Raw genomic sequence first — 13,442 nt, 5'->3', positions numbered from 1 at the left:
GCCAACGTAATTTTCGTCTGGTTTGAGAGAGAGAGAGAGAAAAAGAGACGCCTGTAATGTAAGCAACAGTGGAGAGGTAGGCCGGACTAACACGTGTGTGACCTGTAACTGTGACCTGTAGAGGCTGTTCGCTTTGTAGGTATACTGGCGAGTTGTGAGACCGGCATTCTCGTCGCCAACTGCGCTGCGCCCGTGTTTGAAACCACTTGTTATTTGGCTAAAAGTCTCTTACCGATTCACGTCACGTGTTCTTGATTTACGGCCAACTGTTCATTTTTCGTCTGCAGTTCTGAAAGAGCCAAAACAATTTGCGTAAAAGGTCAATCATACCATATGAAACTGAGAGGCGCGATAATAGTTGCTCCCACAGCGACTTTTTTCGTTTTTTTTTTCTGTCGTGCCTTGCGGACTACGACAGCAGTAAGAAATCTAAGTGTTCGGTTTAAGTGCTGCGCTAACCAGAGATCCTGACAATGGGGTAACTTGTTTATGTTATTTTGCATCGTACAATGGCTGGCATCAATTGCACACGGAAAAAAATATTAAAGAATAACTGCAATTTCACGAAGCTCTATAACCACATGTTCGCGTTAATGCTTCAGAAGAAATAAGTATTTAACAAACAATCGCGCGATTTTAGGTGGAGTTTTTTAATCGCTTTTTAGTCACGCCACGCGACACATATGAAGCTCGATACATGCGAGATACCACTGTTGACATTTTAAAAAAAGTCGCCTCAGTTTTCTATATACCATATCATCAAAATTATCATGAGAAGCATCACTTTGTAAATACTTTTGCGAAACATTCTTTTCTGTTCCACCACGTTCCATTTGTAAGAATATTATCATTTCTACAAACACTTTCTAGCCCTCGAAACAGATAAAGGATATATGTATCACACCCAACAGTCCTGGACTAAAGCATTTTTGAGCGGCAAGCCGTTTACGAAAGCAATTTTTTTCATACATTGTAAGATTTTATTACAATAATAAATATATCTGCACATCAATCGACGGAAGTTTTGTATATATTTCTTTTCTATTAACGTTTTTACTATCGTCAAAAGCGTTCCCCATTGGTTTTCTATGGCAGTCTCAACTGTTTGATGCGATTGCCGGGAACACTTTAAAAGAATGATTCAGAATAATAACCATTGCCTTCTATATTTTCATCACAGTGTCTTACAATTTTTCAATCTTCAAAATTTTTGCCCGAGAAAGCTGGGCATGATAGAAACGCTTTAGAAGAAAGATTTTTCTGCATATCAGAAGAATGGACCATTGCCTTCATTATTTCCATGGCAGTGTCTTACAATTTTTGAATTTTAAAACTTTTGCCCGAGAAATCTGGACATGATAGGAAACACTTTAAAAGAAAGATTTTCTGCACATCAGAAGAATAGACCATTACCTTCATTATTTTCATGGGAGTGTCTTACAATTTTTGAATTTTCAAAACTTTTGCCCGAGAAATCTGGACATGATAGGAAACACTTTAAAAGAAAGATTTGCTCCATATCAGAAGAATAGACCATTACTTTCATTATTTTCATGGGAGTGTCTTACAATTTTTGAATTTTCAAAACTTTTGCCTGAGAAATCTGGACATGATAGAGGCGCTTAAAAGAAAGATTTTGCTACATCTATGAAGAATGCACCATTCATTACCTTCAGTATTTCCATGGCAGTGTCTTACAATTTCTCAAATTTCAAAATTTTTGTCCGAGAAAGCTGGGCATGAAGAAACGCTTTAAAAGAAAGGTTTTTCTGCATATCAGAAGAATGGACCTTCAATTTTTCCGTAACAGTGTCCTAAAATTTTCCCATTTTCAAAACTTTTGTCCGAGAATGTTCCAGTACGTTTGAAACACTGACACGCGAAGGGTTAACCAAAACCGCAGACGAGTGATGTTGACTTTATAAAGGCGCCCTGAAAGCAGGACATAAAGTCTCGGTGACTGAAAAGGTCAAGGCCACTCGCGTATGTGAGCGCAGCCGGCGAACAATACCTCGGCGCCATAGGACTGCAGGATTGTTTTGGACTGCCGCCGGTGTTTTGGACGGACATGACAATGGTCGGCGACACCGGCGTTGCGACGACGAGGCGGAATGAAACAAACGCAGCGCAGATGCGCTCTTCAAGCGCACGCATGCGCAGTACAGCGTCGCTTAGTCGCGACTGCAGCTGAACTGCAAATATAAATACCACGGAGGAGCTCTTGCGACATCCCACACGCATACACACACACACACACACGCACACAGAGAGACAGGTACAGGTGCTCGACTGCAGTGTGTACAGTCGCGGAGAGAATTAAAAAAAAGAAAAGAAACAAATAGTGTAGGTGATGAAAGTATCGGGGTCTTTTGGAGCAAACATGCTGGAGAGGGCTGCTCTGTCTGCGCATAACCCTCGGGTATTTGTTAGTAGTAGTAGTAGTAGTAGTAGTAGTAGTAGTAGTAGTAGTAGTAGTAGTAGTAATAATAATAATAATAATAATAATAATAATAATAATAATAATAATAATAATAATAATAATAATAATTGGTTTTTGTGCTGAAAGGAATTGGCCCAGTATCTGTCTCATATATCGGCGGACACCTGAACCGCGCCGTAAGGGAAGGGATAAAGGAGGGGGTGAAAGAAGAACGGAAGACAGAGGTGCCGTAGTGGAGGGCTCCGGAATAATTTCGACCACCTGGGGATCTTTTAACATGCACTGACATCGCACAGCACACGGGCGCCTTAGCGTTTTTCCTCCGGACGAAAATAATAATAATAATAATAATAATAATAATAATTGGTTTTTGTGCGGAAAGGAATTGGCCCAGTATCTGTCTCGTATATCGTTGGACACCTGAACCGCGCCGTAAGGGGAGGGATAAAGGAGGGGGTGAAAGAAGAAAGGAAGACAGAGGTGCCGTAGTGGAGGGCTCCGGAATAATTTCGACCACCTGGGGATCTTTAACGTGCACTGACATCGCACAGCACACGGGCGCCTTAGCGTTTTTCCTCCATAAAAACGCAGCCGCCGTGGTCGGGTTCGAACCCGGGAACTCCGGATCAGTAGCCGAGCGCCCTAACCACTGAGCCACCACGGCGGGTATATTTGTTAGTCCCGACAACGAATTTTTCACTCCTAATTTTCATAAGAACCTGAGATCAGCCTTTCTTATTCACTACTTGTTGGACGTACAGGAGCTGCTGAGGGCGCGAAACGAGCACGGCCTCGTTACCAACATTTGGTTGTGTCAGGTGCGATGGAAGAAGCTGGAAGTGAGCAACTGACTTCTGTTCAACCTTCATTCGCTTGCGCTATATGCGTTTGTATGGTGTGGACGTAGCGTCAGCAGAGAGCACCAAAAGAGCTCCTTCGTGGATCCAATAACTCGAGTATTAAACGTAGAGTATTTCACCTAAGACTTCACACAACTTAAAAAAAGGCTTTCTGAGTGAGAAGAGCGCTTTTTTCGGCATAGCATAGTCAACCATGTACTATATCAGCACACAGCTAAGAAGTGCTAACTAGATGGCTGGTTAACTGATATCCAATTGTTAACTTTTAACTATCACTGTTAGGCTACTTAATTATTGAGATGCCTGTAGCCCACCGTAAGTAATATCCATATCAGTTTTTAGCATTTAGAAAATGTGGTTACGAACAACAAATTTTGGCTCTTTCGACGAGTTACGTGCTCTGGAGAAGTTGATTTTCCTGCAAGATTCTCCAAAGCGCATGTATTTTGGCGCACTGTAGCCATAATTTGTTGGGCGACAGAGCGGAGGGCAACCGCGTTTTCGAAATTCTAAAAACATGTGGATTCTGCTTACGCTGGGTTACAAGTTTCTCCACAATTAGGGAGCTTAACGGTAATGGTTGAAAAGTTAACTATTCAATATTATTTAACCAGCCTGCTAGTTAGCACATCTTAGCTGCGTTCTGATGTACTACGTCGCTGACATTCGCCCTGCCGCGGTGGCTCAGTGGTTAGGGCGCTCGACTACTGATCCGGAGTTCCCGGGTTCGAACCCGACCGCGGCGGCTGCGTTTTTATGGAGGAAAAACGCTAAGGCGCCCGTGTGCTGTGCGATGTCAGTGCACGTTAAAGATCTCCAGGTGGTCGAAATTATTCCGGAGCCCTCCACTACGGCACCTATTCCTTTCTTCTTTCACTCCCTCCTTTATCCCTTCCCTTACGGCGCGGTTCAGGTGTCCAAAGATATATGAGACAGATACTGCGCCATTTCCTTTCCCCAAAAACCAATTATTATTATTATTATTATTATTATTATTATTATTATTATTATTACGTCGCTGACAGTACTATGCCGAATGAATGAATGAATGAAAAACTTTATTGTATAAGGGTTATTTCTCGCAGCGTAGGTGGAGCCCTCAGTCCAGGTCCCCAGCGGCCTTTGCAGTCTTGCGAGCCCTGTCGATCAGCTTGAGCTGCTCTTCAGGCTTCGAGCTGGACAGCGCAGCCTCCCACTGCTCCGGTGTAGGTGTGTTGTTTATCGGCGCTGCCTGCATTTTCTGACAGGCCCATGTAACGTGGTAAAGCGTTGCGTGTTCACCGCATAGCGGGCATTTGTTTTCATAAGTGGATGGATAGATTTTGCTGAGTAAACTCAGATTGGGGTATGTATTAGTCTGTAGTTGTCTCCAGGCAACCGACTGCTGTTTACTAAGGTCTTTGTGGGGAGGCGGGTAGGTCCTCCGGAGGGCTCGTTGGTGTTCTAAGATGGCTCCATACCGTCTAGTGACTGCGTCCAGTTCCCCTTCGGTGCGCGCCTCCCGGTTGGCGTATGCTCGGGCATTGGCGTCCGCACATTGGTTCCCTTTGACAGCCTCATGGCCTGGTGTCCACGTGATGAAGCATCTCGTAAAAGTGATTGTCCTCGCCTTGAGTATGTGAATGGCTGCAGTGGATATGCGTCCACTGCTGTATCTTCTGCACGCCTCTTGCGAGTCTGTAATGATGTGTGCATGGGGCTCGTCACTCTGCTGGGTGATGGCGAGTGCAACTGCTGCTTCCTCAGCGTCGAGTATGTTGTTGGTTTTTATCGAAGCGCAGTTGATTTCCCTGAGCTGGTGATCCACCACGCTGGCTACCGAGCCATATCGGTGTCTGTATGTTGTTGCGTCAACATATAATACGTCTTTTGACCCGGCGAAGCTTCTTTCATGGAATTCAGATCTTGCCTTTCTTCTCGCCTTATGTATATCTGGATGCATGTTTTTTGGAATCGGACTGATCTCAATGATCCTCCTGATTTCATTTGGAACGCTCGCTGTGCTATTGATTTCTTTCAAAGCGTCCCTCATGCCCAGCAACCGCAGCGTGTTTCTTCCTGTTGCGGACAGCATCAGTCTTGTTTTCTGCGCGATAAGGTGGGCCTCGATATGTTCTTGTACTGTGTTGTTTATGCCCAGTTTAAGGAATTTCTCCGTCGAAGTGCTGACCGGCAGTCCGAGAGCACATTTGTATGCTTTTCTAAGAATTGCCTCCAACTGCTCCTTTTCTTGCTCGAGCGGTGTTTGGTAGGGGACGAAAAAGCGCTCTTCCGATTAAGAAGGCTTATTTTTAAATGTTGTGTAAAGTCTTGGATGAAACGCCCTGTACACCTCCACAAGCGCATTACCCAAGAGAGCCGGCCAGAAGGACGACAAAGGATAGACAAAACGATCTAGTGACGCCTGTTGAAAAAGAAAATGCCCATCACCTACACCTTGCCACCGATATGCCACCATTAGCGTCAATAACACAAACGCAGCCCGGATAAAAGTCTACCTTTCGTATCCCGCTTGAAGCAGTTGCTCAGGGGCGGTTTTATGGGTCGCTGTAGGAGGGAGCCATTGCTGGGGAAGGGAGGCTTCCGAAGAAGATGATAATAATAATAATAATAATTGGTTTTTGGGGGAAAGGAAATGGCGCAGCATCTGTCTCATATATCTTTGGACACCTGAACCGCGCCGTAAGGGATGGGATAAAGGAGGGAGTGAAAGAAGAAAGGAAGAATAGGTGCCGTAGTGGAGGGCTCCGGAATAATTTCGACCACCTGGGGATCTTTAACGTGCACTGACATCGCACAGCACACGGACGTCTTAGCGTTTTTCCTCCATAAAAACGCAGCCGCCGCGGTCGGGTTCGAACCCGGGAACTCCGGATCAGTAGTCGAGCGCCCTAACCACTGAGCCACCGCGGCGGGGCCCGAAGAAGATGCCCGCGTTCAAATTCCTCTGCCTGTTTACTCTCAGTGATTCAGTAAGCAGCGCCTTTGACACAAGAGCCTACGACACAGTTTGGTTTCGATCGCTCAGCCCTCACTTCAGAGGAGGTGGAAACCACGCATTGATAGGAATCAAGTAAAGAATCGATGCGACACAACTCCACCGTGACCTTGACTGCAGAGGACGCGGAGGAATACACTAGAGTCCCTAGAAAAGCGTTGAGTATTTTTTTGTACGAGTTCAGAAGCATTTCCTTCCTAGGAAAACCTTCTTCAACGGGGTTTTGGAAGCTCTAAAGTTCCCAACGCGACTGATGTTGTTGTCCGTGATGTTATCCAGAAAAAAAACTAACACGTCAGCTCCGGGGATGCCCGTGATAAAGGCCTTTTTCGGTAGCCTTGGTCATACAAGAGCCATGAGCCGCTCGTGAAGGAACATCACGCAGACCAACGAGCCCGCAATGAAAGGCAGATTATCATTACTGATTGCGTGAATTGGGGTGGAGCAATCTGCACGGTGATTTATTGATTTAATTTCCTCGGTTTTAACCAAATGAAAGACTATAAACACGAAAGAAATGTTGTATACTATCTGCAGCAAAAATTTACGGGATGAGGATGTGCGAAAAATTGATGATTTCCGCACAGTCAAGAAAGCGAGTCAGCGCAAATCGAATGTCAAAGGTAATGAGGGGATGTGCATGTCCCATCGGCTGACAACAATACCAGGCGGTCCGTAGCGAACCAGAACTGCAATATATACATATCTTTTTTCTGAAAACAGGCATCCAGTAAACACTTGCTGTCGATGGTACCTTACAGTCTGCACTTACTCTACTACGCGCAATTATAGTTTCAATTCCGTTCTGTGTGCTTAGCTAGTTGGCCCGGAGTCTTGTTTATCTGCAACAGATGGCACTTTACGCTAATGCTTCTCTTCTTTTTCAGGATTTCAGAGCACAACTGTTAGAGGAATTCGAATGACCAGATTCCACGAAGCTGCACATTTGGCGGCCAGCTTTATTTTCTTCTCAGCATATTGTCACCGGAACTGAGGCCAGCGCGGATTTCAAGGAACGATTTGCGCGCAACCTGCGCCTCCGCAGCAGAAGCCGGCGGAAAGCGAAAGCAGTGCTAGCAGCGCGACTAACGCTACAACGGGACTGGTGGCGCCATCTGCCTGCGCCATGACGAACGCAAGAATCAAAACATGCGACCGGAGAGAACTCTGCAATGGCGCAGCGCATAATACACTCGACGCATTATTTGGTGTTGGCTTTCGAAGTATTTAAAACAGGTGCATAGAGAAACCGAGAAGGCACGCTCGAAGAGCAGTGTCCGCACTTCCTGCCTCGAATGTCTTCCCTGATCGTGATATACGGGGACAGAAATGCTCCGTTCAGTACAGAGATGGTTGTTCGAAGTTGCGAGCAGGAACATGTATGATGCGCCCATTCGGGCATTGCGTTGCTTATTATGCCTGTGAACAGTTACGTTTACCAACTGGCGCTACGGAAGGGTGAGAAAGCGACTACTATGAATTCTCGGTACAAAGCCACGCATGGTTACAGAATGCCCGAGTAACTACCTTTTTGCAGAAAAGCTACGATTAAACACTGATCGCCCTACATTGTAAGAATTAAAAAAAAAAAGGTTTCCCTTCTTACAGATCTGCTAGCCGCGTGCTTATTTATTACGTCAAGGCCTCGTTTGCGATGTCTCTCGCTTCGCAGAACACGGTAAAAATTTATCGCGGCCGGTTGACATCCCGGCGGTTCAAATGCTAGCATGAGAGCTATACTGAACAGGAACGTTGCTAAATAATGGAGCTCGAAAGCAGTGACGTCAAACACTTTAAAGCAATGGCAACGAACAAGAAAATGTTGCTACGGGCAGTAACTGTAGGGCAGGCTCGAAGAATAGCAATGGAGACGATTTTATGCAAAAGCTTTGTTTTGAAATGCCTCTCGTCTTGTGGAGCCCTGTGAAAATTTATTCTACATCGGAGCGTGTATATGACGGCCGTTCAGATATCAGCAAGCATAACAGCATTAAATGAGAAAAGCTGCTAGACTGTATAGCGCTAAAGTATTGACGTCGGTTGCCTAAAAACAATGACCACTGTAAGAAGGGGAACAAAAAAAATGTTGTAACACGGAATAACAGATGGCGCGCAAAATAATAGGTGCACGGTCCATTTTGTACAAAGGTTACAGTGGGACGTCAGCAGCGCGGATTTTGTAAGAAAAATGGAGAGGAAAAAAAAACTTTTTTTTCATCAGCTTATCTATAGTGTGTTGTGCAGTGCGGATTCAGAATCGAAAAAACCGAGCGATGAAAATGATGTGACGGCCTAGGTATGGAAAGGCCAGAAGCAGAGAAAGCTTTATATCGGAAAGGTTATGTTGAGACGGGAACGTCGTCGTACTTAGACCGAGCGCTGTGCTGCTGACGTATTTGTTGCTGCCGCGCCGCGTGGCCGGAGCTTGCTTTCGAGCACTCCTAAGCGCAACGCGTGACGTCAAGGAAATGACGTCTGGGGAGACGTAGCAGTGACGTCACCGGCGAAGGAGAGAGTGGAGCGAGGTTGCGTGGGCTACGGTGCGCACCTGAGGCTAGGACGCCGGCGCGCACTGCTTTTGGAAACAGTGTGTGACAGAAAGGTGGAGGAAAGAGGCGGGTGGGGGGTAAGAGTGAAGGAGATGAGAAGGGGAATCGAAATGACGCTCGCGGTAAAAAGTTTATAACTGAAATAATCGATGATCGTTAACCGTCATGTGACACCGACCGCGAGACAGAAATCAAAACAAAACAAGACAGAACAGAATGCAGTCTGGTGCGTGCAAGCCCACTGTCGTCGACAATGGTTTTTCCGGCGTGCTAGAGAAGTCAGCGTTCGAATGCGCGACCGACAGGCCTTGCGCATAAACACGGTGCTCTACTGCAGTCATGTAGGGCTTATAGAAATTTCCCTGCCACGCTTCTACTGGGAGCCAGAGTATAACAGCGGGCGACGAGGTTGCGATAAGGTAGTAAAACATCAAATGAGTCCTCTTCAACCATGTGACGCGCAGTCTTCAACCATGTGATGCGATTTGTAATTTGGGTAGAGACTATTTTGTCCTTTTAGATAGACAGATTTTTTTTTTTCTGCTATGGACGTCGATAAAGACAATTTCACCGAGAAGAGATTAGGGTACAGAACTTCCCGGGTCAATACTGTCGACTACGAGCCACAGAAAAGAGGGCTTTGTGGACAGAAAAAAAAAGCCTGACAGACAGGTGTCAGCGTTGGCCCACCCACGTACTCTTTCCTACAGCGCGAGGGATTAGCATAGTTAATATAGTGATGCGGGCTGGTCGGAGACTCGGTGTAGAGTGAATCTTGGAAATACGGGAGGAAACGTGAGCAACGTTCAGAAGGAAGACACAGGACCAGATGCGGCACGTTCTCATTGGCCGGTCAGTGATCTCAGCCGTACGCTCAACTGTCATAGGTCAGAAGGTGATCACGTGATCGCGGAGTGGTTATGTTATTAAGTTCTCCGTTAATGCCACAGGCGCACTAATACGCTGCCGTGAATGAGGAAATAAACGTGCCCGATAAATGAATCGCCGTGAAATCATACTCGGACAGAGGAAATCAAAGAAGGGAACTCTAAGGAAATTTTTGACGGGAAAGCAGTGGAAATAGTACGTAGTCTGATAGATTGGAAGAGGGAAGGAAAGGGGTCCAGTTAACTTGGAGATCGAAGACGGGACAATTGCTTGGGACAGCGGCCGAGTACACTTCGTCCTCCTCGTCCGCCACACACACGAGCACCATGATTCGTCATCATCTTTGTCCAAGTCTACGGCCGTAACAGTATTTTCTACTGTACGTTCATAGGTCACTGGGAACTAGTCCTCATACCTCTCCTGGCGCAGTGGTGCAGTGGTTAAGCGATGCGCCACTGTCCTGCGATGGCAGGTGCTGCCACTGGTGGGTATTGTGCGGTCCAGGTTGCTCTTTCCGAGCCACCAATCATTAACTGCCACCTGCCACTGCAGGCAGTTCGCTCACTATACGGTAGGCAGGTTGTGACGACTTATTTTTTTTGTGGCGGAGAGTTTGAAGGATGCTTCACTCCCGCCATCGGTTGGCCCGGTATTGCACTACCTCCGGGATCGGCCTTGTCTTTAGCGCGTCTTTACTATCCTGCCTTTCTATCCCCTCTTTCAACTCTCCTCCTATCTGCACGTGGTAGCGATTGTGGCTCGGCTTGAGCCAGTGAGCAGGCCTGTGCACTTTCCTTTTCTTTCTTCCTGGCAACAGACAGACAGACAGACAGACAGACAGACAGACAGACAGACAGACAGACAGACAGACAGACAGACAGACAGACAGACAGACAGACAGACAGACAGACAGACAGACAGACGGACAGACAGACAGACAGACAGACAGACAGACAGACAGACAGACAGACAGACAGACAGACAGACAGACAGACAGACAGACAGACAGACAGACAGACAGACAGACAGACAGACAGACAGACAGACAGACAGACAGACAGACAGACAGACAGACAGACAGACAGACAGACGCCGCAGAGATGACTTGGCCCACCTGCCTCCTAGATTGCTTTCTGGGCACCACCTGTCAGAGTCATGCTCGTCATTTTGCGCTCACAGCGCCGACAACACCGGATTTTCTGGGCAACGGTGCCTTTAACGCTATCGCGTTAAAAGAAGAATCGTGCAACAAAAGTGATGAAATTTGCCCTTGCACAGTACCCGCCGCGGTGGCTCAGTGGTTAGGGCGCTCGGCTACTGAGCCGGAGTACCCGGGCTCGAACCCGACCACTTAAGACTGCTTACGTGTGGCAATGCGAAAACATTATTTCGATGGAAGCGAAACGCTAAGGTGCCCGTGTGCTGTGCGATGTCAGTGCACGTTAAAGATCCCCAGGTGGTCTAAATTATTCCGGAGCACTCCACTGCGGCACCGTTTTATTCCTTTCTTCTTTCAGTCTCTTCTTTATCCCTTCCCTTATGGCGCGGTTCAGGTGTCCGCCGATGTGTGAGACAGATACTGCGCCATTTCCTTTCCCCAACAGCCAATTCAATTCAATTCCCTTGCACAGCCGCTACGACAGACATTCAAAGGAAGGACAAAGCGCAGTGGTGAAAAGTGCCATGAAAGTACACAGTGTTGTGGAGTTATGCTAGTCTAAAACGTTATATCATATAGTGCCCGCACCCGTTGACAGTATTGTCGTTCCATCTAAGTGACAGCCGGGAACAATAACTTCGGCACAAAAGACAGTTTGAATAAAGAGCTCGGTCCAGTGGACACATGCCCAGTCGAAAAACACAGCTGAGAGCTTTCTGTCGTCACAACAGATTTACGGTAATCCGTTTGCTCATGCAGTTACAATAACAACATTATTTTGTGCCGTTATTACAGAAAAGCACAGCAGAGCTAGAGGCTACGGAAAAGTACTGCAGAAAAATGCTACAAAACAAGAGAAAAATCTTCCACTATACGAAAAAACAACTAAACATTTTATCGTATTTTTGACACTGTTCTATTCTTTGATTCGACTGGGTGGCAGTTTAAACAAAGAGCATCGGTGCCTGAACTACCCTACTGTGTGAGATACAATACGGTGTTCCTTTATTTGTGCGCTAAGGTGCCTTCTTCACCCTTTTCTTTGCGTTTTTCTTACGGCAGATATAGAAACCTTCGTCGTTATTGTTGTTGCTGCTGTTGGCTGTTGCCTTTATATGCTGCTTCGCGGTTCACAATAAATCGTTGCAAGTTAGCGCTCGTGTGTCTCTCGTCTTTCACCGTCCTCGTCTGGTTTTGCGCTTCAAGTTTATGTCATGTCTCACCAACACGGCCAAACAACCACCTTGTTGTTGGCCTCTTCTTAAAAGGCAATGTTTTCTTCGAGACAGCTGTGGATTTGTAGGTTAGTCTTAGAGGGCGCAGTTGTGCGGAGGATGTCCAATTTGAACTATATATTTATTGGACTGATTTTCTTGAAGGAAAAAAAAAAGAAATGACGGGTGATTTAGCGTGGTTAGGATAAATGCAAATTAGGCGCGCTCACACTTCGGTTTTCGATTTGATTTCGTTTCGAGGCTCGGTCTAAAAGGGCAATGCGATACCAGTGTGATCCGTATCAGTTGTGCGCGTATGGAAGTTAATGAAGACATCAGAAGCACAGCGCGAGAAGCTGCCAGCTCAACACGCGAGATGTCCGGATGCGGCACTGACGTAGTGCTCTAATGCAGCGTTCGCGCTGACGCGGGTTGGAAACCCACTCGCAGCCATAGAGTGTTTTGGCACAAAACGTTCTGCATAGTTCGCCATAAAGCCTGCTGGTGCATGACCATGACAGGTGCGCTATACATGCCAGAAGCTTCGTACAAACATCACAGAAATCTGCACTAAAATAGGGTGCAGTGAGGCTTTCCTATGTAAAATTGCTTAGGCTAAGCTCCTTAACAGCTCTGAGCATCCGTCCATCGTCAGTGGCACTCGCTCGTACAGCAAGTGGTTTGCGTAGCCGAAGGCGAGGCGAAATACAGCTCGCGACGCTCGAAAGTAATCGACACCTTAAGCATACCGTGTACCCTGTTAGCGTTACTGTTACCGGAGTACGTGGAGCCCGCCCACCACCGGTGGGAACGCACTGATTGGTCTGCAGGCACGCGCGCAGCTGCCGGGTACCTGGCGCCATCTGGCGGCGTCAAGGCGACTTGCGCATGCGCAGTGACTGCGCGCGGGCTCGCGATACTCCGGTAACGGCAACATGGTACATGGTATGCTAAAGGTGTCTAATGCCTTTACCACTCCCCCAGAGGGCGGCGCCATTGTCGGATAGCGCAAACATTTTTCTATGCACTTTGTGGCGTTGTGTTAGTGCCGGCATGAGGAGGTAACTACACCAAGATTCATCCTCCCCTTGCATTCTTCGGCCCTAGTGTGCAGTGAGACAGTTACGGTGCTGGTGACCTACCCCACATCTTCTCGTCGAACTAGTATGGTAAGAAGTTTCCCGCAACATTCTTGTACGGAATACCGTCGCAAAAGAAGCATTCACAAGTACAATCGCTGAACACAAGGAGATACGCTTCTCCGTTCCTTAGAGGATGTTTTCGTTTTTTTTTTACGCTGCTGTTATGCGTCTGAGAATACATACCAACTCTCG

This window comes from Amblyomma americanum, chromosome 10 (assembly GCF_052857255.1).
Source record: "Amblyomma americanum isolate KBUSLIRL-KWMA chromosome 10, ASM5285725v1, whole genome shotgun sequence".
Taxonomy (NCBI): Eukaryota; Metazoa; Arthropoda; class Arachnida; order Ixodida; family Ixodidae; genus Amblyomma; species Amblyomma americanum.
Note: the sequence above shows the minus strand (reverse complement) of the source record.